A 22802-nucleotide genomic window follows, 5' to 3' on the forward strand; every position below is an offset into this window, starting at 1 on the left:
TCTATAAAATAAAAGCAAAAAAATTAAAAACAGACAAAAGATTCAATAAAATATTAAGAATGAGTCCTTTACTAACCCATCTGTGTTTTATAGTGAATCCCTCCAATAACCTTTCTGTGGTTTTCTTCCTTCTTCTTCTGTATACAGTTTTGGCATCACCAGGTATTTCCTTAAAAAATGAAAAAAAAAAAAACCATTGTATGTTGGAAAACACTTAACAGTGGCTTTGGGAGCATCTAGACTTCTTCAAGAAGCTCCAGGCATCCTATCATGGCTCCCCGAAGATCCAAGCAAGTAAATGAGAGTGATAATAGCTGACTCCTTAATATAAAGACTTCTCTTGCTCCCCACAGGCACTGAGTCCCTGTACACATGTGCATGAGAGAATTCTTGTTCATCTTATGTGAACCAAAGCTCTTCATGCCTGTTGATCTGTTCCATCCAAAGCCAAGTCATCTTCAGGACCCACTGACGGGAAGTCTGTCTTTCTAATGAACTTAACAGTGTCTCCCTGGAGCTTCCAGTCACAGGTCGTCACTGAGTACCTGCTGTGGGTTGTTCTAGGGCCTGGATACAATAAAGAACAAGACAAAAATCCTTATTTCCCAGGAATGTAGATACTAATGGATGAAATGTACAATTTAAAAAGCAAAACTTATATGATTGTTACAAATCAAGAGATTGCCTAACAGGCCATGCAATAGAATATTAATTCCTCGCTATAGCAGTGCTGAGAGATGGGAGGATTTGGTCATGAGGTGGCACCCTATGTGGATTCCTGCCTCTCCCAGGGGATGGGTTGGCTACAGTGTGGACTCTGCCTTGCCTCCTTTGATGTCCCCCTCTACTAGGAGTTAGAGCATCACAAGACCTTCATCTGATGCAGCTGGCTGATGTTAGACTTCCCTATCTTCAGAACCACAAAGTCCAAATAAACCTCTTTTCTTTATAAAGAATGCAGTATCAAATGCTATGTCATGAAAGCAACAGAAAACAGAGTTTTTAAAGGACGGTCATGGAAGACCATCTTGGGAGGTTGACTTTGGATAGAGACATGGCTGAAGAGCGAGAGGACACCTGTGTTTCTCTGGGAAAGCATTCTGATGGAAGAACACCAAGAGCTGAGTTCTGAAGGGGTGGTGCCTGCTTACAAACCTGGTTAAGAGTACAAAGGCCGAGATGGCTGAAGAGGGATGTGTGTGAAAGAAAAGGGAACACTGGGTCAGGAAAACTATTAAGAGCCCTGCTGAGGGCTTTGGATTTCATTCTCGGTGTGCTGGGAAACTTCTGGAGGGCAGGCACAGAGGTGTAATACAGCTAACTGGTGTGGTCAGAGCTTTGCCCTAGCTACCAAGTAGGAACCTGAAGGTAAGGAAGGAGAGTGAATGACCATTAGCAGTTTGCTGAGGCTCTCCAGGCAGCCAATGAGAAGTGGTTAGGCTCCAGATAGACCCCCAAGAAAGAACCACTGGGGCTTATTAGATTACACACAGATGTAAAGAGAAGTCAAAGAGAACCCCAAGGTGGTTTTTAAAAACAAGTAACTTTATATCAGCAATATTTGTAGATGACTGCTTATAACAGTTGGTTCATGTAAGAGAGAGACAGATATACTCCCAAATCATTTTAGTAGTAGGCTTACTATATTAAACATACAGTAGTTAGGCAGAAAATAAAAGTGTACACATGTGGGAACTCAAAGAGGGAACTCAGTGTTCCCTCTGGGAGAAGCATCATTATGAACATTGAATGAGTAGGATTGGCAGACAAAGATCTTTCCAGATAGTGGAGTCAGCCTAGATGAGGGGAAGAGGAACACACAGAGTTTGGGGTGTTACTAGGAGTCAACAGGCAAGATGGGCATGGAAGAGAATGAACACAGGAAAACCACAGGGAGCAAGCTCCGTTTAGGAGGGCGTTGGTTGTTCAGAGGAGACGGAGTCCCATCCTGAAAACAGAGCCACCGGTGAGTGTTAAACCAAGGAGGTGTGGGGTAAGAAATGGACCCCAGAGCTCACCCTGGCAGCCATGTGTGGACAGAGGTGTGAAGACTGTCAGATGTGTCAAATGTAGTCATTATCATCCTTGGGGAAATGCAGGCCTGGAGCCGGTAGGAGAGGGAAGGACGGAGCTGGAGAGAAGCCAGTTGTGCTGTTGAAACAGGAAACCAGAGCGATGGAGCCTGATGACTAGGAACTGGTGGTTCCAAGTTCCTAATGTGAGTGGGGGAAGTAGAAAAGTGGGGAGGATGGATAATTTGACATACTAAGTTCGAGCTGCCTTAAGGATAGCCTGTGCTACCTCTGCATATAGTTGGGTATAGAAGTCTGAAGGTCAAAGTCAAGGTCCAAGGCTGGAAATAAAGACACGCTTGTATCATTTTGTTCTTGAGGACCCTACAAGTTAAATCTGATTTGCTCTCGGGATCCCTGAACGTTTGAGGATAACCGTGCTACTCAGATCCACCCCACTGAGCTGCCTGAGGCGCCCTTGGCTCTTCCCATCACTGCCCACTTGGGCCTCAGAGCATTCAGAAGCCCCACTGCTCATCTGTGGCCCAGTGGCACCACCTGGGGTCTGGGAACATGTGGACCAGTCCCCTCACCTCCAGAACTGCCGGCTCAGCATCTGTGTTTTAATGGAACCCTTCAGTGATTCTTGAAAACACTGGTTTAAAGTAGACTGATGTGCACTAACATGGTCCTGACAGGTATTAGCCATGTGTGGAAAGGCTATTTTGTTTTAATTAATTACTTAATTAATTAATTTTTTGCCAACCCAATCACAGTTTCTCCTCCCTCCCCCCACTCCTCCCAGTTCCTCCCCTCAACCTCCTCTGTCCTCCCCCACCCAGCCACCCTCCTCCTTTCTCTTCAGACAAGGGCAGGCCGCCCGTGGATATCAGCCAGCTGTGGCATATCAAGTTGCAGAAAGAGTAGGCACCTCCTCTCCTGTTCAGGCTGGGTGAGGCAACCCAGAGGTGGAGCTCAGAGAACCCTGCGGAAGAGCAGGGAGAAAGGACCGTGGGAGCCAGAGGGGTCAAGGACACCACAAGAAAACCCACAAAATCAACTAACCTGGGCTCCTAGGGGCTCACGGGGACTGCGAAGGTTATTGTTATGGCCTCTCTGTGCCTCCATTTCCTTCTCTGTCTTTCTCTATAATATCAGGAGTTATCTCATAAACAGTTACAAAGGCATAAATAAAATAATTCAAGTAAGCTACTTCATATAGTTAGGCCCCCAGTGTGAGTTTATTACTGACTAAACTCCAGATCCCTTACTGTAGTGATGAGCCTCCTGTGAATCATATCCAATTTGTCTACACGCCTCTGAAAGCAAAACGTTCAGAGAGCTGAGCGCCTGCACGGAGTGCAGACTGGCCGGCCCTTGGTCAGCTGGACTGGCTCGCTCTGAACACCTGTTGTGACGTCAGTCGTGACTGTCACTTTGCATTGCTCCTGCCGTGACAGTCGGTCTGGGCTGTCACTTCCCGTTGCTGTGGACAAATGTCTGAGGAAGGATTTATCTCGGCCTTTTGCTTCAGAGGCTCCAGTGCACGGTCAGCTGGCTCCATTGCTGCCCTACCTGTGACAAGGCAGCCACATGACGGCAGAAAGCCGTGACAGAGGAAGGCCGCTTGTCTTCTGGCAGCCAGAGGCTTAGGACACCTTCCATGGTCATCCTCCTAGTGACCTACTTCCTCCACCGAGGCGCTGCCTCCTCGTTCCCACAGCCGCCCAATCGTGCCCTCAAACTGAGAAGCCATCTGTATTTTTAACCCATTCATTAGGTCGAAGCCCTCATGATCCCAACACTTCTCCACAGTGCTACCCACCGGGAACCAAGCCTTCAACACAAGAGACTTTGGGGTGATTCTTCATCAAATATCAAAACCATAACAAAAATCCCCTCCCCGCTTTTTTACCTGCTGCCTTCAGGTACCTTGGACTAGAATGGATGTCACATAGTGACTGTGAATTGAGCTAGAGAGCCGAAACACCTGTGGGGAGCTGAAGCGGACTAGTTAGTGTGGAAAGTAGACGAAGTGCTGAATGAATACGCATTGTTGACGTGAGTCCGGCCATGTCAAGGGCCAAGGCCTTAGACTGTGGGAAATTAGGAGAGTCTTCCCTGTATCATTCAGGCTGAGAACTGACAGAGCCTTCCTCCGTTCTGAGCGTGAGTGTTGACAGTGTTGAGTATTTACACACAATTGACCACTGTGTGCAAAAGCCAACAACTGAAGCTTCCTCCTCCGGGACATTTACAGCCTGAGACTGTAGACTGTCGGCCTACAGAGACCTCCTGCTGAGACTGGCTGATCCATCCCCTGTGCTGTGCATAACACACTCGATGAAGGTCCAGATTGTTGGGGTAGTCAGTGCCCTCCATCAGAGCCAGCACAGCCCACCTGACCCTCCCTGCATGTCCTTTATGTTTATCTTGTCCTTTCTTTAGAATCTTGCCATCCCATCAGATTTCCAGACCCACATCACATGGGATGTGGTAGAACATCTGCCTTTGTCCAGTCCCTACAATTAGCAGCTGCATGGCTTACAAGAAGCGCTTAATTTTTCTGGACCTGTTGCTTCATCTGTTGTTTAAAAGGTGGTGGGACTAACACCCATCTTACAAGATGCTTTGGTTTGGAAGTGACTTGCCCCAAGTATGGTGTGCTAAGATTGTAGATCCTCTAAAAAGCTAAGGTCTAGTCCTAGGGGAGGAGGAATCGATGCTAGAGAGCTTGCCCAGCATGACCAAGGGCTTAGGCTGGATCCTGACACCAGAGATGGGGGAAGGCATATTTTCCAGGATGTGGTGGTCCACACCAGCAGTTCCAGTAGTCGGGACACACAGGTAGGATGATGCCAAGTACAAGGTCAGCCTGGGCTAGGAGATGAGATGAGGTGTGCCTGGTGGAGGGTAATTAGGTCATGGAATTCTACCCTCTGGATGGATTAATATTGGGCTTAAGGGAGTGGGTTGGGTCTAATAGAAGTAGATTCATTCCCAAGACAGCAAGTTGTTAGAGTCAGAACGAACCAGTCTCTCCAATCTCCTGCCTTCTTCCTCACAAATGTGCCTCCTTGGACAGTTTTTCTCTTTCTGCTTCTTCGCTGGGTTGTGATGCAGCAAGGGGATCCTTGCCAGGATGCTAGTGCCATGGTGTTCCAGGGACCAAATAACCCTCTTTATAAATTGCCCGGCCTCAGGCATCTTCTTATAATAATACAAAGCACACTAATAGATATGGTTATTGCAAAGTTTAAATGACTTGAAGCATGAAGAAAAAGATCTGGAGCCTTTAAAGTAGTCATTGCCCAAGGCTGTCAGTAGAATCCTACTGTAATGCAGTTCACAAAATCACGGCATTCTGGAGGTTCAGAAAGGTTACACTGTAGATGCTAGAGAGATATAAACCCATCGTGGGCTCGGCAAGCAGGCCCCTTGGAATACATCTGTATCTTCTCTCATATACCTCAGGCTTTGGGAGCTGTGTCCCCAGCATGCACTGTCCAATCTGCCCAGCAGTATACAGCAGGTCTGCCTTCCTTGTTTAGAGCATCAGAACCTAGCTGGCTCAGGGCAAGTCTTGGGGGAACTTAGGGTTCACTGGATGGATCTTAAGGTCTTTGGGTTTGGCTTTGGGTTCATAATGAGTCACAATTATGAAAAATGTGTAGTTCATTTCAATGAAATATAATTCTGATTGTTTTTTCAGTTGCCTGGGTGCCTTAAATTTTTACAGAATTATTAGCTGGCAGAGATTTCCTCAGGAACATGGTCCGGTGTTGTGGCTTTCTAGTTCTTCCTGTAAGCACTGGCCAATGGAAAAGCAATGGTTATCTCTCTGGTTGGGGGTGGGGGTGGAGGTGTAGGGGTGGGGGCACTAGTGTTTTATTACTTGTTTTTGATTTGCTGAATTGCCACCGGGAAATGGGTACCTTGCCTGGAACAGTGGGGCTGTCACGAATGGCAGGATTATGGGTATCAAGCTATGGTGGATACCCAGGCTGTCACCCTGAGCCCTCATTCATCAAGCTGGTTCTGGTTCAGTGGGACAGTATAGGGTCCAGAAACCAGCATTCAAGTAAACTCTGTGGGTGCTTTGTATGGGCACATAATCCATCTGAACCGTCCCAAGTGAAAGTTCGGTGTGACCATGTGACTCACTTGGATTAAATAAATGTGAACAGAAATTATTTGTCATTACTGGGTAGAATTTTTAAGAGAAACTGGTGCACCTGCCACATAACCCCTGCTCTTCTGGAAAGACTATAGAGCCCAAGCTACAACAAAGCCTGGATCCTAGGAATCTATGTGGAGTCCAAGAGAAGAGTAGACGGAGCAGGAGATTAAAAACAATAATAATAAACCCATACAACATTTGTTATGTTAAGACATTGAGATTTGGAGGTCATGTGTTGCTTCAGCATAAAGCAGCCCTCATAATGAGTGACCTTGAAAGTTGTTACCACATCCAGTTCTTCTAATCAGTGTCCTTGAGTGGGTGGCACGTCAGGTAAACATCAAACAAATTTAAGGAAAAAAATGTTCAAAAAAATGAGCCTCTCTATTGCTTGCCGAAGTAGAATGCTAAGTAAGTTTTAAAAAATACAGTGTTTATTTTAGAAGCCAGCAACGACAAAGAAACTGGCCTGCAATAATTAGAAAGGGTTTGGTTTTATATTAAACCCAGATTTACTGAAACCTTAGTTTTTATTCTATCTAAAGTAAAAAGAAATTTAATTCCTGATGTGTCTTGTCATATAACCTAGACCTTGAGTTCTTGGGAAGAATCTTGAATTGAATATTTAAGCAATTATCGCAACCAGAGCCTCCCAGAGTGTTACCTGCTTTCATTACATTTCAATCTCGAAGACGTATGTCTTCTATTTTGGCTCTTCATTAAAAGGGGGAAAAGAAGAAAGCACAGTGAATGTCTACGAGATAAATGAACGTTTCGTCCTTTCTTAATAAATCTATTCCCCCTTCTCCTTGAGCTCTTGTCTGCTGTCCGAGTCACTAGGGACCAAAGAGGTCTGTGTGGGAGGGCCAAGGAAGACTTCAGTGGAGAAGAGGTGACAGGGATCAGCGGGTGCCACCTGGAGGAACCCAAAGACAGATGAGAGTGGTCGGAAGCAGCGCTCAGACCAGGGACACCACGAGCTGGACCCAGCCTCCCCTTTACCGAATGCCATTTAAGGAGGAGGACAAACAGAGTTGATGGGAGTTCGAGCTTTGAGTCGATAAACTGATGAGGTAAACTGAGACTCTTCCGGGAGGGTGGGGACTCCAGGGTGAGAGGAGAAATGTCCCAGGCATGGGAGCACAGGTGTGGAATCCTGACACTCAGAGACTGAGACAGGAAGATTGCAAGTTCCAGGCCAGCTTGAGCTACACAGCAAGATAATGTCCCCCCACCCAAAAGAAAGGCAGGGGATATAATTCAGTGGAGCACTTGCCTGCATTTCACAAGGCTCTGGTTCAGACCCCAGCACAGGAGGAACAGAAAATGGAAGAAGGTGTTTTGAGAATTCTTTCCCTATGGAGACATAAGCAATGCCCACTCACTCTTTAAGATCCCAAGGACAAACCAAATTACAATTCCTGCACAGATCAACCCGGGGAGCTGATTGGTTTACTGGAATTGCTTACAGAATGTGGATGACCCCAAAGCAGCTTCCCTGGAATGACTCTGCCCAGCATGGACCATGGCTTCCTCACATATGCGTAAATAGAGCCCATCTTCAATTAACCTTCCCCAGCCAGCTCATACATGTACTCTACACCTCCCATGATCCAGAGACCACATGCAAGGAGGACAGAACTATATACAAATGGCTAAGAGGAGAAACTGGACTCTTGGGGGAGGGCCCAGGGACACCCTCGCCACCTCCTCCTGTCAGGGATGCCGAGCGCCATGACAACAGACTCTTGCAAGCAGGCTGGTCTGAGGCAGGTGATGGCTGTTCCCTCAGAGGACCAAGTTCTACAACAGAAGGGGAGGACAAGCCGGGCGTTGGTGGCGCACGCCTTTAATCCCAGCACTCGGGAGGCAGAGGCAGGCGGATCTTTGTGAGTTCGAGGCCAGCCTGGGCTACCAAGTGAGTTCCAGGAAAGGCGCAAAGCTACACAGAGAAACCCTGTCTCGAAAAACCAAAAAAAAAAAGAAGGGGAGGACATAAAGTCACTTTAATAAATATAAATATTGATCTATAGGCATACTCAGTGAAAGTGCATGACTTTTGTGCACACATTGCAGCAAGGGAAAAAACCACGGACACTGTGGCTCCTTTCTTGAGAGACACTGGAAGACTGTCCTTGACTTTGGTGTTTTCAATGGGCACCAGGCTCACACTGGGGCTCGACACTGTGCTGACTGCTGCATGGACACTCAGAGTTTCTTGTCCAGTGGGTCTGAGGAGGAGCTCAGAACCTGCTTTCTAGAAAGTTCTCTAGTGAGTCTGTTGCTGCTGATGGAGGGATCACACTTTGAGAATTTCTGTGTTAATTCATCTAAGTCCAGCGTTCAGCTCACCCCAGCTGACACTAAACCCTGGAGGGTGGGGTGATGCAGGACGCAGCTGCAGCCATGATGCGATGTCACCAAAGCCACTGTCTTCTCATCGTCACACCTCTGCTGACATCCCCCAGCAGTCCTCACAGGCCAGGTGTGATGCGGAGCATTTCCGACAGCTGGCCTCCTCTAACCCACATGTCCTGTTCCCATTTTGCAGGTGATGGGGCTGAAACTTTAAGAAGCCCAGGACCTTGTTACAAGCGCCAGGGGTGGCCCAGCCTGGCCTCACTGGGCAGTCTCTATCAAGAGCACAGTTTCTGAACCACTGCCGCCGACTCAGTTTGTCATCTGAGCAACACCCTTTTAAAGGAGGTAGTTTGGGGACCACAAGACCCAAAAATGATTTATTAAAACCTACTCATTTGTGTCTAATCTCGGTGCTAGAGGTGTCTGAGCAGTCTTAGACACTGAGACATTTCCAACCACAGTTCCACCGCTTCACTTGGAGACTACGCCCCTTCTCAGAACCCAGAGGTTTCCTTCCAGCTCCATTTCGTAGAGGTTAGCGCTTCAGTTTTCTGGTCACCCCTTTAATGTGCTCCTCCCCCATTCCACAGCTGAGGGAAGGGGCCAGAGAGGGGTGCTTGCTCAAGCATCTAATTAAATTGAATTTTGCTAAACAAAACTTCATCTCCTCCAGAGAGAAATCATATCACTGTTTGTGAGCAGAAGCAGCTGTCAGCAATTATGTTTTAAATAGTAGGGTTTATTCTATTTGATATGCATCGTTTATAAAAATGCCTGTAAGGAAAAGTGGGTCCAGTGATGAACTTGAACAGGAACAGCCTGTGTTCAAGTCCGTTTTGAGCAGTCTTTATCCAACCCCGAGTATTTTCATGGTCTTCACTTATTCTGGCCCTGTGGTTGGCTCATTTGCTGTTCCCACTGCTCACATGGAAGGTGGCCTCAATAGTGTTCTCAAACCCCAGACTCAAAACTTAAGAAGAAATTGGGCCATGAGTCCTACTGGTCAGCTGTCAAGAACATGGCCCCTGAAGTTTCTCCACAGAATCTGCAATTTGGGTGCCACTCCAGAGAAAATCATCTTCTTTTCACATTTATTTTTAAGTGTGTGTGTGTGTGTGTGTGTGTGTGTGTGTGTGTGTGTGTGTGTGTGTATCCATGTCTGTGTGTATAAGCATAAGTACAGGTACCTTCAGAGGCAAAATGCATCAGGTCTCCCTGGAGTTGGAGTTACAGGCAGTTGTGAGCCATTAGATGTGGACACTGGAAAGCAAAGTCGGATCCTCTGTAGGAGCAGCACGTGCTCTAAACCACTGGACTATTTCACCAGCCCCACAATGTCATCTTCTCAAGTCCTTCTGGGCCAGAATTACATGTGTCCATGCTCTCTCCAAACTCTTGGCTTGTTTCCCAAGAACACGAGAGGGAAAAACCCAGACAGAACCCCAACCCTCTCATGATGCCATTCCCTTTCTGTTCCCTTTTTTCTTTTCTCTGCCCTTTGGGGAACACAAGCAAAAATCCAGCTGGGTCCAACTCTGTAGGTGTGGGGAAGACACTTTCCCAAGGGTCAGCTGAATCCGCCCCCCCACACTGTGCCTGGCAGCTGGTCCAGGGTGGGTCAAAGCAGCAGATGGTGTAGAATGGGCAGTTAGGAGCAGGAGGAAGGACACTGGATCCACAGAGATCTACCCCCGCCTGGGCAGAGACAGCTCTCCTCTACTCATGTTAATCCTGGGATCCCAAGCAGAGCCTCCTGCAACCATGAATGAACACACACTTAGTTCTAACCCACTAACATCCCTTCTTTATGCATTCTTTCCATGTGTTCTTTCCCAGTCTCTCACTTGCTGATCGAACGGAAGCTCTCAGGTACCGCTCCTCACTGTTCCTGCCTGCACACTGCCATGCTCTGTGGACTCTAACCCTCTGAAACCGAAAGCCCTGAATAAGCCACTGCTTTTATAAGTTGCTTTGGGTCATGGTGTCTCATCACAGCAATAGGACTATAACTAAGATACCGAGTCATAACAAAACTGAGAGTCAGAAGCAATAGACATATTCCCAGGGAGAGTGCTGGAGTCTGCTGACTACCCTCAGACACTGCTTGCTCTTTTGTCCTTTAAGAACCTCACACCTACCCTTCCAAACAAATGTGTCAAGTGTTAGTTAGGCACATAATCACCCAGCCAGAGCCAAAATTTCCCAGAGTCCTTTGCAGCTCTTGCTGAATGTGAACTGGTGGCCTGCCCAGCACAGTGGTACATAAGCAATACCAACGTGTGCAAGCTTAGCTTGCTCATCCTTAACTCTTTCCTTCTCTAGCCTGACAGGTATGGCCGGTTGTAGCTGGAGAGTTTTCTCTTCAGTCCCGCCAAACCCCAGCAGTCTGACAGCCCACTTATAAAATAAACACACAGACACTTATATTATTTAAACTGTTTGGCCTAATGGCTCAAGCTTCTAGCTATCTAGTTCTTACATCTTAAATTAACCCATTTCTATAAATCTATACCTTGCCACATGGCTCGTGCCTTACCGGCGTCTTCACATGCTGCTTGTCATGGCGGCGACTGGCAGTAACTCCTCCCACCTTCCTGTTCTCTCAATTCTTCTCTCTGTTAGTCCCGCCTATACTTCCTGCCTGGCCACTGGCCAATCAGTGTTTTATTTATTGACCAATCAGAGCATTTGACATACAGACCATCCCACAGCAGCTGGTGATTTGGGCTGCAGCCTTCCAGTCCTGTGGGTGTCTTACTCAGGGTTTCTATTGCTGTGAAGAGACACCTTGACCATGGCAACTCTTATAAAGGAAAACATTTAACTGGGGCTGGCTTACACCAAGGCAGCATGCAGGCAAACATGGTGCTGGAGAGGTAGCTGAGAGTTCTACATCTTGATCTGCAGGCAACAGGAAATGAACTATGTCCCACATCAAACATAGCTTGAGTATATGAGACCTCAAGGCCCGCCCCCACAGTAACACACTTCCTCCAACAACGCCACACCTACGCCAACAAGGCCACACATCCAAGACTGCCATTTCATCCAGGCCAAGCATTCAAACACATGTGTCTATGGGGGTCATCCCTATTCAAACCGTGACAGTGATCTTGAATGGATCACCTGCTTGTGTCCCTCTTTTATGATTTGAATACAAAATGTTTCCCACGGGTTTGTATGTTAAATAAGTGGTCTCCAGCTGCAGCACTGGAAATTCTGGAAAAATTGGGAGGTGGTGCCTAGCTTTGAGAAGATCACCAGAAGTTTAACTTTGAAGGTTCTACCTGGTCCCCAGACCCCTCCGCCTTCTCCATGAGGTACTGTGACGTCATCACAAGCACATGGTGCCAAAGAACCTACTGAGACTGTGAGCAAAGCAGCTATGTCTTCTCATGAGCTGCTTCTGTCGAGAATTTCATCCCGAAATACCACACAGTCTGACTAACACATTCTCCACCTACAACATGGCAGAAGACCATCTTATTTTGGATTTCTGTGATTAGAGATGTCATGCAGTTAAGCTCCTGAGGACCCAATAGATGGTAGTTATGATTATTGCTCAAAGGGACCATGGTAGAGATGGTTTAGGGACTCATGTGGTAGGATTCTGAGAAAGAGAGGCATGTTTATTATTATTTTTGTGTGGTGGCCCACAGCTCTTTGCTTTAGAGCTGTCAGCCTTCCCAAATGCCGTCCAAAGTGGGGGAAAGAGCAGTTAGCAAAATGACTAACTGCCCAAAGGAGAAGCAGAAAAGGAAATACGTTAAAGTAAATCAGTGAGTTTTGCAGAGCTGGGATCAGGAGACATTTCTTTCTGCTTCTAGAGTAGAGAGGAATCGCAGCTGATAGGCACTGTAAATCGTGTGGCTGACCAGGTCTCCCTCTGTGCCGAGACCTCCGGAAAGCCCCGGGCAGGTTGGTAGCTGTGTAACAGAGAATGCTGGTGGCGGGATGGGTTCTTCTGTGTTTGTGTTGCTTCTGATTTTATGTCTACAGCCTGGGTTTTTTCCTTTCTTGTTTCCTCTAATTCATGCTGCCTTATGACATTTTATGAGTCCCTTTAAGACTCTTAAATATTTTCTTGGAACAAAGTATAGATGGATAAATGAAAAATAAGAGTAAAATCTTAGAGTAGAAAAATATCTGAGAAGCCATGTGATGCAATTCAGGTAATTTTTTTCTGCAATATTCTTAAAAGAGTCAATCAAATTGCCTAATTTTAAGATTCACAGTGATTAGAAACTTCTCTCCAATAAAATAGTTAATTGTAGACATTACTAGAATGTCTTGACCTAAAAGAGAATGATTTTCTTCTTTATGGAAAGTAATTTTAGTTACAGCAAGAGGATATAATTTTATTAGAAGTAAGGAATACAACCCAGGAGGCTGGGAGACCGCTCAGTTGGTAAAGCACTTGCCTTGCAGCCATAAGGACCTGATGACTCCAATTCCCAAAACTTGTATAAATAAAACATAAGTCTGGGTGTAATAGGACATGCTTTCTATCCCAGCACTCAGGAGGTAGAGGCAGGTGGTTCTCTGAGAGTTCCAGGACAGCCTGCTCTACATAGCAAGATCTAGGACAGCCAGGGCTACTTAGAGAGACCTTGTCTCAAAAAAAAAAAAATCAGGCATGATGGTGCCTACTGGGAAGGTAGTCCTTGGGTGTTGCTGGTCAGCCAGCCTAGTCTGCTTGGCGAGGTCCAGGCCAGTGAGAGACCTGCCATATATCACTCAACACATAACACATACACAAAGATGGAAGGTTCCTGAGAAATAACATCCAAGTTTGCCCCATGGCCTCCACATATCTAGACACACACACACACACACACACACACACACACACACACACACACACACACACAAGACAACAGAGGGAAGAGGTAGTGGAACAATAAAATATGGATTCTGGGCAAGAAGTAAATAAAAACAAAGTAAAATGGTATATATGTAAAAAAAAAAATGTGTTAGGCATTGGTGGCACACGCCTTTAATCCCAGCACTCTGGAAACAGAGACAGGTGGATGTCTCTTAGTTCAAAGCCAGCCTGGTCTACAGAGCGAGTTCCAGGATAGGCTCCAAAGCTATAGAGAAACCCTGTCTAAAACCAAACAAACAAAAGTATTAAAGGCAACAAAAAGAAAGTAGGCATATATGAGCAATGTGGGCTGGCATGGTTCTTTTCAGTCAGCAGCATTAGCTTTGTGTGGTCTTCAGTATTTTCTCACTATAAACCATCTGTGTTTGTGATTCTGCCCATACTCAATCCAGGGCTTCTCCTGTTCTGTATCATAAATAAAAAATGTGGTGCACATCAAGAAACTGAAAAGATCTCCCACACAACGTGAGAGAATGTTTGCAAATGATACACCTGGTAGGGAACCTGCACTAGAATGTACAGAGGGCTGTATAACTTAATAAGAAAAAGATGAATAACCCAATTTAGAAATAACCAAAGGCTCTGAACAGACTCTCTAAAGTAGCTATCAGAATGACCATAAGAATACAAAAAGATGCTTAGTACCATCAACCATCAGAGAAATGAAAATTAAAACCAAATGCAGTACCAGTTCATGCCACCAGCACATCTATGATAAGAGAGCTAGACAGCAAATATCAGCAAGCATGCAGAGAAGCTGTAACTCCCTACACTACTGAGAGACCAGGAAATGCTGCAGCCACGTGGGAAAACAGTCTGTGCGCTCCTCATGGGAAACAGTCTGTGCGTTCCTCATGGGGAAACAGTCTATGCACTCCTCATGGGAAACAGTCTATGCGCTCCTCATGGGAAACAGTCCGTGCACTCCTCATGGGAAACAGTCCATGCACTCCTCATGGGAAACAGTCTATGCACTCCTCATGGGAAACAGTCCATGCACTCCTCATGGGAAACAGTCCATGCGCTCCTCATGGAAAACAGTCTATGCACTCCTCATGGGAAACAGTCTATGCACTCCTCATGGGAAACAGTCCATGCACTCCTCATGGGAAACAGTCTATGTGCTCCTCATGGGAAACAGTCCATGCGCTCCTCATGGAAAACAGTCCATGTGCTCCTCATGGGAAACAGTCCATGCACTCCTCATGGGAAACAGTCCATGCACTTCTCATGGGAAACAGTTTATGTGCTCCTCATGGGAAACAGTCCATGCACTCCTCATGGGAAACAGTCTGTGCACTTCTCATGGGAAACAGTCTATGCACTCCTCATGGGAAACAGTCCATGCACTCCTCATGGGAAACAGTCTATGTGCTCCTCATGGGAAACAGTCTATGTGCTCCTCATGGGAAACAGTCTATGCACTCCTCATGGGAAACAGTCCATGCACTCTTCATGGGAAGCAGTCTATGTGCTCCTCATGGGAAACAGTCTATGTGCTCCTCATGGGAAACAGTCCATGCACTCCTCATGGGAAACAGTCCATGCACTCCTCATGGGAAAACAGTCCATGCACTCCTCATGGGGAAACAGTCTATGCGTTCCTCATGGGAAACAGTCTATGCATTCCTCATGGGAAACAGTCCATGCACTCTTCATGGGAAACAGTCTATGCACTCCTCAAAAGGTTAAACATCTGACCAAGTTATTCCACCCCTAGCTGCCTACCCAAGGGAAATGAAAAATAGGTCTCCAAAAACAACTTGTGTTCTGGTGATTCTAGCAGGCTTGTTCACAATAATAAAAACAACTCAAATCCCATCAGCTGGCACATGTATAAAATGTGGTTTACTCACATTGCAGAATTTTTTTCATCAGCAAAGAGAAATATTGAGACATCCTCTAGTGCGGATAGGGAAAAGAGTTAAATGAAGCTCTACTGAAGAAGACTGTCGAAAAGACTAATTAATATCTGTATGTAGACTCTATATGAAATATGTAGAGTAGGCAAATACAGAGACAGGAATTCGATGGGTGGTTGTCTAGAACTTGGGCTGAGGATAGCGTGGGAACAATTGAGGGGAATAGAAAATAACTACTGATGGGTGCAGAGCTTCATTGTGGGACAATGACAAAAATGCAGTTGATTGTGGGGATAGCAGCACAGTTTTGTGACCACTAAATGTCATTAAATTCTGTATTTTAATTAGTGGAGTTGTAGAGTAGATTACTATATATATATATCAGTGAGGTGATCATGTTAAAGTAAGATACAAGCATTGTATCAACCCTAAAAATGCACAGTTAACAAGATGTGCAGATTATTCTTTATTGTCAACCTGACACAACCGAGAGAAGCGGGAACCTCAATGAGATAACTGCTTCAGTCAGATTGGTCCATGGCCACATCTCTGAGAAATTACCTTGGTAGGTGACAGATGTGGGAGGGCCCAGCTCACTGTCGGCAGCACTATCTGTAGGGAGATGGTCCTAGCTGTATAAGAAAGCTGAGCCAGAGAGTGAGCCAGTGAGAATCATTCCTCCATGGCTTCTGCTTCAGGTTCTTCCTTGAGTTCCTGCCCTGACCTCCCTCAGTGATGCACTGTGATGTGGACTCGTAAGCTGAAACAAACCTTTTCCTCTCTAGGTTGCTTTGGGCCACAGTGGTCATCACAGCGACAGAAAAGCAAACTAGAACCATGGCAAAGACGAGAATCTACAAGACTCTCCAGGGGATATGAGTGTGAGTTCTCAAGATCCACTTTGGGGACTTGGCTGGGGCAGCCACCACTCACCACAGACGCTGCAGCTCTCATGGGTGACACCGGAACCAACACCAGGTTCGCTCACTGCTGCTTGCCAGGATCTGCCAATCCCCCAAGATCCTCTTCTGAACTGGAATCTAGAGGAGGACTGTGTGATTGGCGGAACCTAGGGAGGCCATCTGATTGACTAATCCTAAGTCACAGGCTTGCACTTAAATGGCAAATGAAGCTCAAGAAATAAGTTCTGGCTTCTGCTGGAGAGTTGGCTGCACAGAAGAGCAAGCCGCTGATAACGGAAGGGGCTTCTTCATTTCTCGGCCCTGGTTTCCAATGGGTAGAGTGGATCTGAATTTTCTTGCGATGTTTTGAAGGTTGTAGATTCAACTTCTGTTCCCTGAATAGTTGCCTAAGCCGAAGACCTGCTTGTAAGTAACATGTGCACATCCCATCCCTGTTCTCCATTACTAGCTCTATTTTAGTAGCTTGAGTTCTGTTGTAGTGCATTTCCGCCATGGACATTGTCAAATGCGCTAACTCCCCCTTAGTGCGCGAGTGCGCGCACACACGCATGCACGCACCCATGCACACATGCACGTGCGCCAGAGAGCCAACTGTTGAACATTTCAGAGTACAGCCCTGGTTTTCATCCTCCTTGGCTTATAAACCGTCACTGCAACAAGTATTTGAAACACTCTCCCCAGTGGGGGCTCTCCGAATCACTTCTGGCCTGCAGACTGTTTATTATCAGTCCTCAATAAGTGCAGAAATTGAGTCGTCTTAGAGCCCTTTGAAGTTGCTGTGATACCCAAACATATAATGTTATGTTTCACACAATATCAGTCCAGGATGAACTGGAAATTTAAAACTGACCCATCACCACAGGTTGTTGAGGGGTACAGCTTGGATGACTCTCATGGCTCTATTGTCCCAATCTCTTGATGTAACAGGTAGTGATATTACCCTCCCAGCTACCAAATGTCCCATTATCTGATCATGGATGTCTTTCTTGCCAACCACTCTCTTATGCCTTTCACAATGGATTCATATGCTTTTGCTCAAAACCCACCATTCTGCCTTCCAGCTTCCAGTCCCCTCTCCTAATTGACATAGTATCAAGGAGCTAAAAGAATTGGCAGACTTTAAACAAACAAACAAGAACCCACAGGGATTATAAAATACCACATTTTCTTTCTCTTTCTCATACACAAAGCCAAGAAGGATATAGGCAAACATATCAGTAATTATTTCTTGGTGGTAGGATAATGTATAGAAGTTATATGCTTCTGCAAACTTGAATTTTCTATAGACTGTTTAGTGTTATAAAGTCAGAAACAAACCCTTGTCCTCATTTCCTGGCTTCCATGGACTGTCTATGGATCTCCTTCCTATGCCCTGGCTCCCTATGGGGCAAATGCTCAACCTCACACATCACCCTTGGAAAGCCTTTAGGACAGTCTGGCCACTGTTATCTTGACACTCAGTTATCAAATCACGTTGGAGCTGACTGAAAACACTTGGGTGTTTGTCCCTCCCCAACTTCTTGCCAAAGTCTGCACTTCTTTTTTTATTAAGAAATTATCCTATCCCTGACACTGGTTTTCTGGAATGTCACCACAAGCATTTCTCATTGCAGTGGTTGATATATTAAATTCTGAGTTCTCTGTATGTAAGCAAGGATCTCTAAGGCTTACCCATCTTAAAAATGAGGACTGTGGCAAGTATTTTGGTTGATAACCTGCTGTTATGGCGAGGCAGTAAGACAAGCCTAGAATTTCTATAGAAAACCAATTTATATCCAGAGGCTTTAAACATGTATCTCATCTCTCCTTTGTCTTGAATAAGAACCTTAAAGTAGTCATAACTAGAGAAATCTAAACCCATAGTGCAAGCCTTTTTATTCTACAAATCTTAATGTATTTATTTAATGCTATTATCCAGTCCTAGAAAATGCACTGGACAATTCTCACTGTTATAAACTGCAGAAGGAAGCATGAAATAGTATAATCTTTGTGGAAATCAGTGTATCTCTCTGTATCAAAAGTCTTAAAAACAGAAAAATAATCATAACTTTTAGTGAAAGCAAAGAGAAAAGGGCAAATTCTCCTCCTTCCCAATAAGATGAAACTGGACAACATAATTTAAAATGACTATTTCAGAGTTCTGGAGACTGATGGGAGGCAGACAACCAATAGAAAAATGTATCTTCACGAAGAACAACTGTGGGACGGGGTTGGAGCAGGAGTCTGAGGCGTCTCTTCCAGCACCGATCCCCTCTCCCAGATGAAGACACCATAGTGCTAGTGTTATCTGACCATAGCCTTATTGTGAGGAGCACTTGATTTGGAGCAGAGGGAGGAAAGTCTGTGCCCAGAATTACTGACAGTAAAAGCAGCATTATGGGCAGGAAAAGCTCATAGTTATGCTGGGGGCAGGCATAGCTAAGGATGCAATAAGAGCCTAGCCACCAGGTAACAGGGGGAACCTGGAAAAATGAGAAACCCATCTAATCGAGAAATGCTCCTCACTTATCCCTGGCTAATTGAGAGCCCAAACAAGTTAGTCTGTAGCTCCAAGAAGTTCCATCAACCCCAAGGAACATAAGCACAAAGAGATTCTCATTTAGAAATGTAGTTACCCGACTATTGAAAGCCTCAAACAAAGACAAACATCTTAAAAACAAACAACGCCTCCAAAACAAACACAGAATACCTACCCTATAGAAAATAACATCACCACAAGACAACGGAAGTATGGTTAATTAAAACAGAAGTCAACTTTTGCTCAGACACTGTACAGCTTGAGATGCCCTGGGAGGGCGTGTCCAAAGTGCTGAAAGAAAGCAGCACAGAGGACTTCTGTATGTAAGAAAACAATCCTTCGGAAGCGAATCCCAAGGAGTATTATCGCCAGATCAACAATGTGTGGATGATGCTGGGAAACTTACTGGAAATGCTAAAGAAAGTTCTCTGGACCAAACAAAATGCTACATGATAATTTGACTGTACACAAAGACATAAACATTACATATGTGGGCAAACATAAAAAGTTTAACAAACATTCCATCTCTCCCTGGTCCTGTTTCTTCAAAAAGCTTGTGTTGTGTAAATCAGTTATTACAGTACTTGTGTTGTATCAGTCACTTATTACAGTATTGGTTCTAAGAAGGATGGACTGTGTGATAAGAGCAGTGCAGGGCACAGTGGATAAGACGGAGATATGGACGAGGAAAGTCAACACAGTTTACCCAAAACTAAGGAGATAAGTCAAGGCACACATTTTAATTCTTAAAGCAATCCAGTCAGGAAACAGCTAAAAGTGTTAGCCATGAAGAAAACCATCCAGGGCTGGAGAGATGGCTCAGTGGCTAGGAACAGTGGCTGCTCTTCCAGAGGACCTGGCTTCCATCTCCTGCACCTACACAGAGGTCCTCTATAGATGGAGACTCCAGTTCAGGGGTTCTGGTACCCTTTTCTGACACTTGTGGGCACTGCACACACACATACAGTGCACAGACACACATGTAAGCAAAGCACCCATACACATTAAAATAAAAATTAAAAATATTTAAAAAAATAAAAAATATTTTAAAAAAGACTACAAAGTTACAAAATGTAACCCCATTTGAGAAGTATAAATCAAGGTCACAAGAAACACAATTCACACCGACTTGGGTGGTTGCAATTTTTATTCATTGAAAATATATTTTAGCAAAGACAGAGAGAGGAATCGGAGGCCACATATGTTGCTGGTGAGAATATGAAAGGGTGCAGAAGCGTGGGGAACGCTTGGCTGGCTCTTCAAAAGGTTTAACACACGGTTGTCCTCTCCTACACCCAAAGAAATCAAACTAAAGCCCCAAAAAATGTATTCGTACCAATTGCTTAACAGCAGCAAAATTTGCAAGAACTGGAAGATGGACATAAGCCCAAAGTCCATCAACGGAACCCCCAAAATGAACATGCAGCAGGTAGACACAATAGCATATTATGCAGCCATCCAAGGGCTCAGGTACAGAGCCACACCACAGTGTGGAGGAACCTCGAAGTCATGCTCCAGCAAGCTAAAAACATGGCTCTGCCTGCAGACCCAAGATTGACACCTGAAAGGAGAAAACCAACTCCACAACGGTCCTCTGATCCCTACACACACATGTTGTGGTACACATACCGCCACTCCACATCACTAATAATAATAATAATAATAATAATAATAATAATAATAATAAATTACTTTCAAATTGTTAAATGAAAGAAAGCAGACACAAGAGTCATATATTGTTTGATTCCATTTATATGATAGACATCTAGTAGGTAAACACAAAAGTTCTTAAAACAGATCACTCAGGGACAAGGAACGTTCAGGAGAAGGAGGAAGAAACTACTAATAACCGTGAGGTTTTCCTTCAGTTTATGCTTTGGAAGTCTATATGCATGATGGTTACACAACACTAGTATCAAATGCTCCTAAATCGGATGGTTTAAAATGGTTAATTTTATGTTGTGTAGATTCACTTTAATTTCAAAATTCAAGTGTGAGCTGGAGAGATAGCACAACATTAAAGACTACACAGCTTTGATCAAAACTTAAAACTTCAAAACATAGTTTTACATGTTGAAGATCTGCAGGATCTACCAAAAAAAGTTTAAACTCTACTAGTGCCAATATATAGTTTTAGCAAGGTTGTGGGGGAAAAATTAACATATAAAACCACTTGTACTTCCATATACTAGCAGCAATTTCAAAATGAAATTAAGAAAACAATTCCTGGCACAATAACATCAAAGAGGATGATACAAAGATGAGCTGTAGACTGAAATAAAACTGTTAAAACTGCATATCTGATTAAAGACCTGTATAAAATATGCAAAGAACTCTTAAAACTCCTGAAATCCATCTTAAAATGGCAAAGTAATGGAAGAAACATTTATTTCAAAAGAAGGCATACAACTGGCTAACAGCTGTATGGAATGCTGCTTGGCATCCTTTATCATCTGAGAATTCATCAGACAAGCAGCAGAGCGGAGTCCAGGGAAGAGCCTACAGGACAGATGTGCACAGGTGTGGTCAGCTTCACAGTTTGCTAAGTGCCCTAACACAGGTCTTCTCTGGCTGTAGAGTGAGGAGTACTTTCATTCAGGGGGACATTCCTTCTTGCTAATATTTTAATAGTATCATAGATCTGCTCACGAGTGGTTAGCGACACTGTGCTTTCTGTAGCCTGCTGTTAGGTATCTCATTTTAAATTGAGCATTAAGGGAATTAAGTATTTTAATTCCAGCTCTGCACTACTTCTATCCTAAGGGTCTGTTGCCATTTTTAGCTTCCATGAAATTTTTGCCACCAAGAAAGACAGAATTACAAGGTTTTTCCCCCTAGCAGATTCAGTTGAAATAGTGTATTCTTAATTACCAAAACACCCACCCTGTGTGGGGGCTTTGAATTGGCGAAGAGTGGACAGCCACAATGCGTAGAAAGCATGGCACATGCTGTGTGGCCTCAGTTCCCTACACTGGAGCACTGTGTCCTTACCCAGACCTAGACAATCTGGCCAAACTGCTTTGAGTGTGGATAATTTTGTTCTTTGTTTTGTGTGATTTTGTTTCCTATAATGTACACATTCACTGTTTTAAAGGATTCTTTTAAAAACCTGAAAGGAAAAGGAAATGAAAACTGAAACTACATTAATCGCTGGCGAGGACATGGAGAGAAGGACGCCTCACTAATGGCTCGTAGCGATGATAAGGCTATGAAGGGACCAATCCCTCACACGTGGGGAAGACAGTGACATGGAGGGACTGATGCCCCACACGTGGCTCGTGGGCATGCAATGTGAAGCCACTTTAGGAAAGAGTAGTTTCACTTAAAGTTAAGAATAAACCTTCTGTACGATTCCATCATTAAGTGTTTAGCCAAGAGAAGAGACACCCACACACACTCACCCAAATGCATATAGTGACTGTATATGACAATTTGTAGAAACAGTCCACATGCCCCTCAGCTGGTTCAGTGTGGCACACTCACACAATCAGACACAACTTGATAGTGTACTAGTTACTTTCCATCACTGTGGCCAAAATACCTGGCAGAAACAACCTCAGGGAGAAAAAGTTTGCTTCCCAGTTTGAAAGGATTCCGGTCCATCATCTTGGGGAAAGCAGTGTGGGGTTCACAGAAGCAGGAGTATACAGGCAGAGGTTCCTCACAACACAGAGGACCAGGCAGTGTGAACTGGGACTGGAACAAGGGACCAAGCTCTAACCTTCAAAAGCCTGCCCCCAGTGACCCTTTTCCGCCAGCCCCGCCCCAAGGTCCCACAACCTCACCAACCAGCACCACAGCTGGAGAGGAAGTATTTCACACATGAGCCTGGGGGCACTGGGGGGAATACAGATCCAAACCATAGGACAGAAAAGAAATCGACTCATGTAGAGCTACAGGATAAGGCAATTTGAAACCCTTCTAAAAGATAGCAGCCCGGCGCAAAAATTGACATTTTGGATGACATTTCCAGAAAAGACAATGCTCTGGAGCTGATCAGTGATTGCCTGGAGCTGGAGATAGAAAAGTGACTGCAAATTTGAGTGATATAAATTGGGGGG

This window comes from Peromyscus maniculatus, chromosome 18 (genome assembly GCF_049852395.1).
Source record: "Peromyscus maniculatus bairdii isolate BWxNUB_F1_BW_parent chromosome 18, HU_Pman_BW_mat_3.1, whole genome shotgun sequence".
NCBI lineage: Eukaryota > Metazoa > Chordata > Mammalia > Rodentia > Cricetidae > Peromyscus > Peromyscus maniculatus.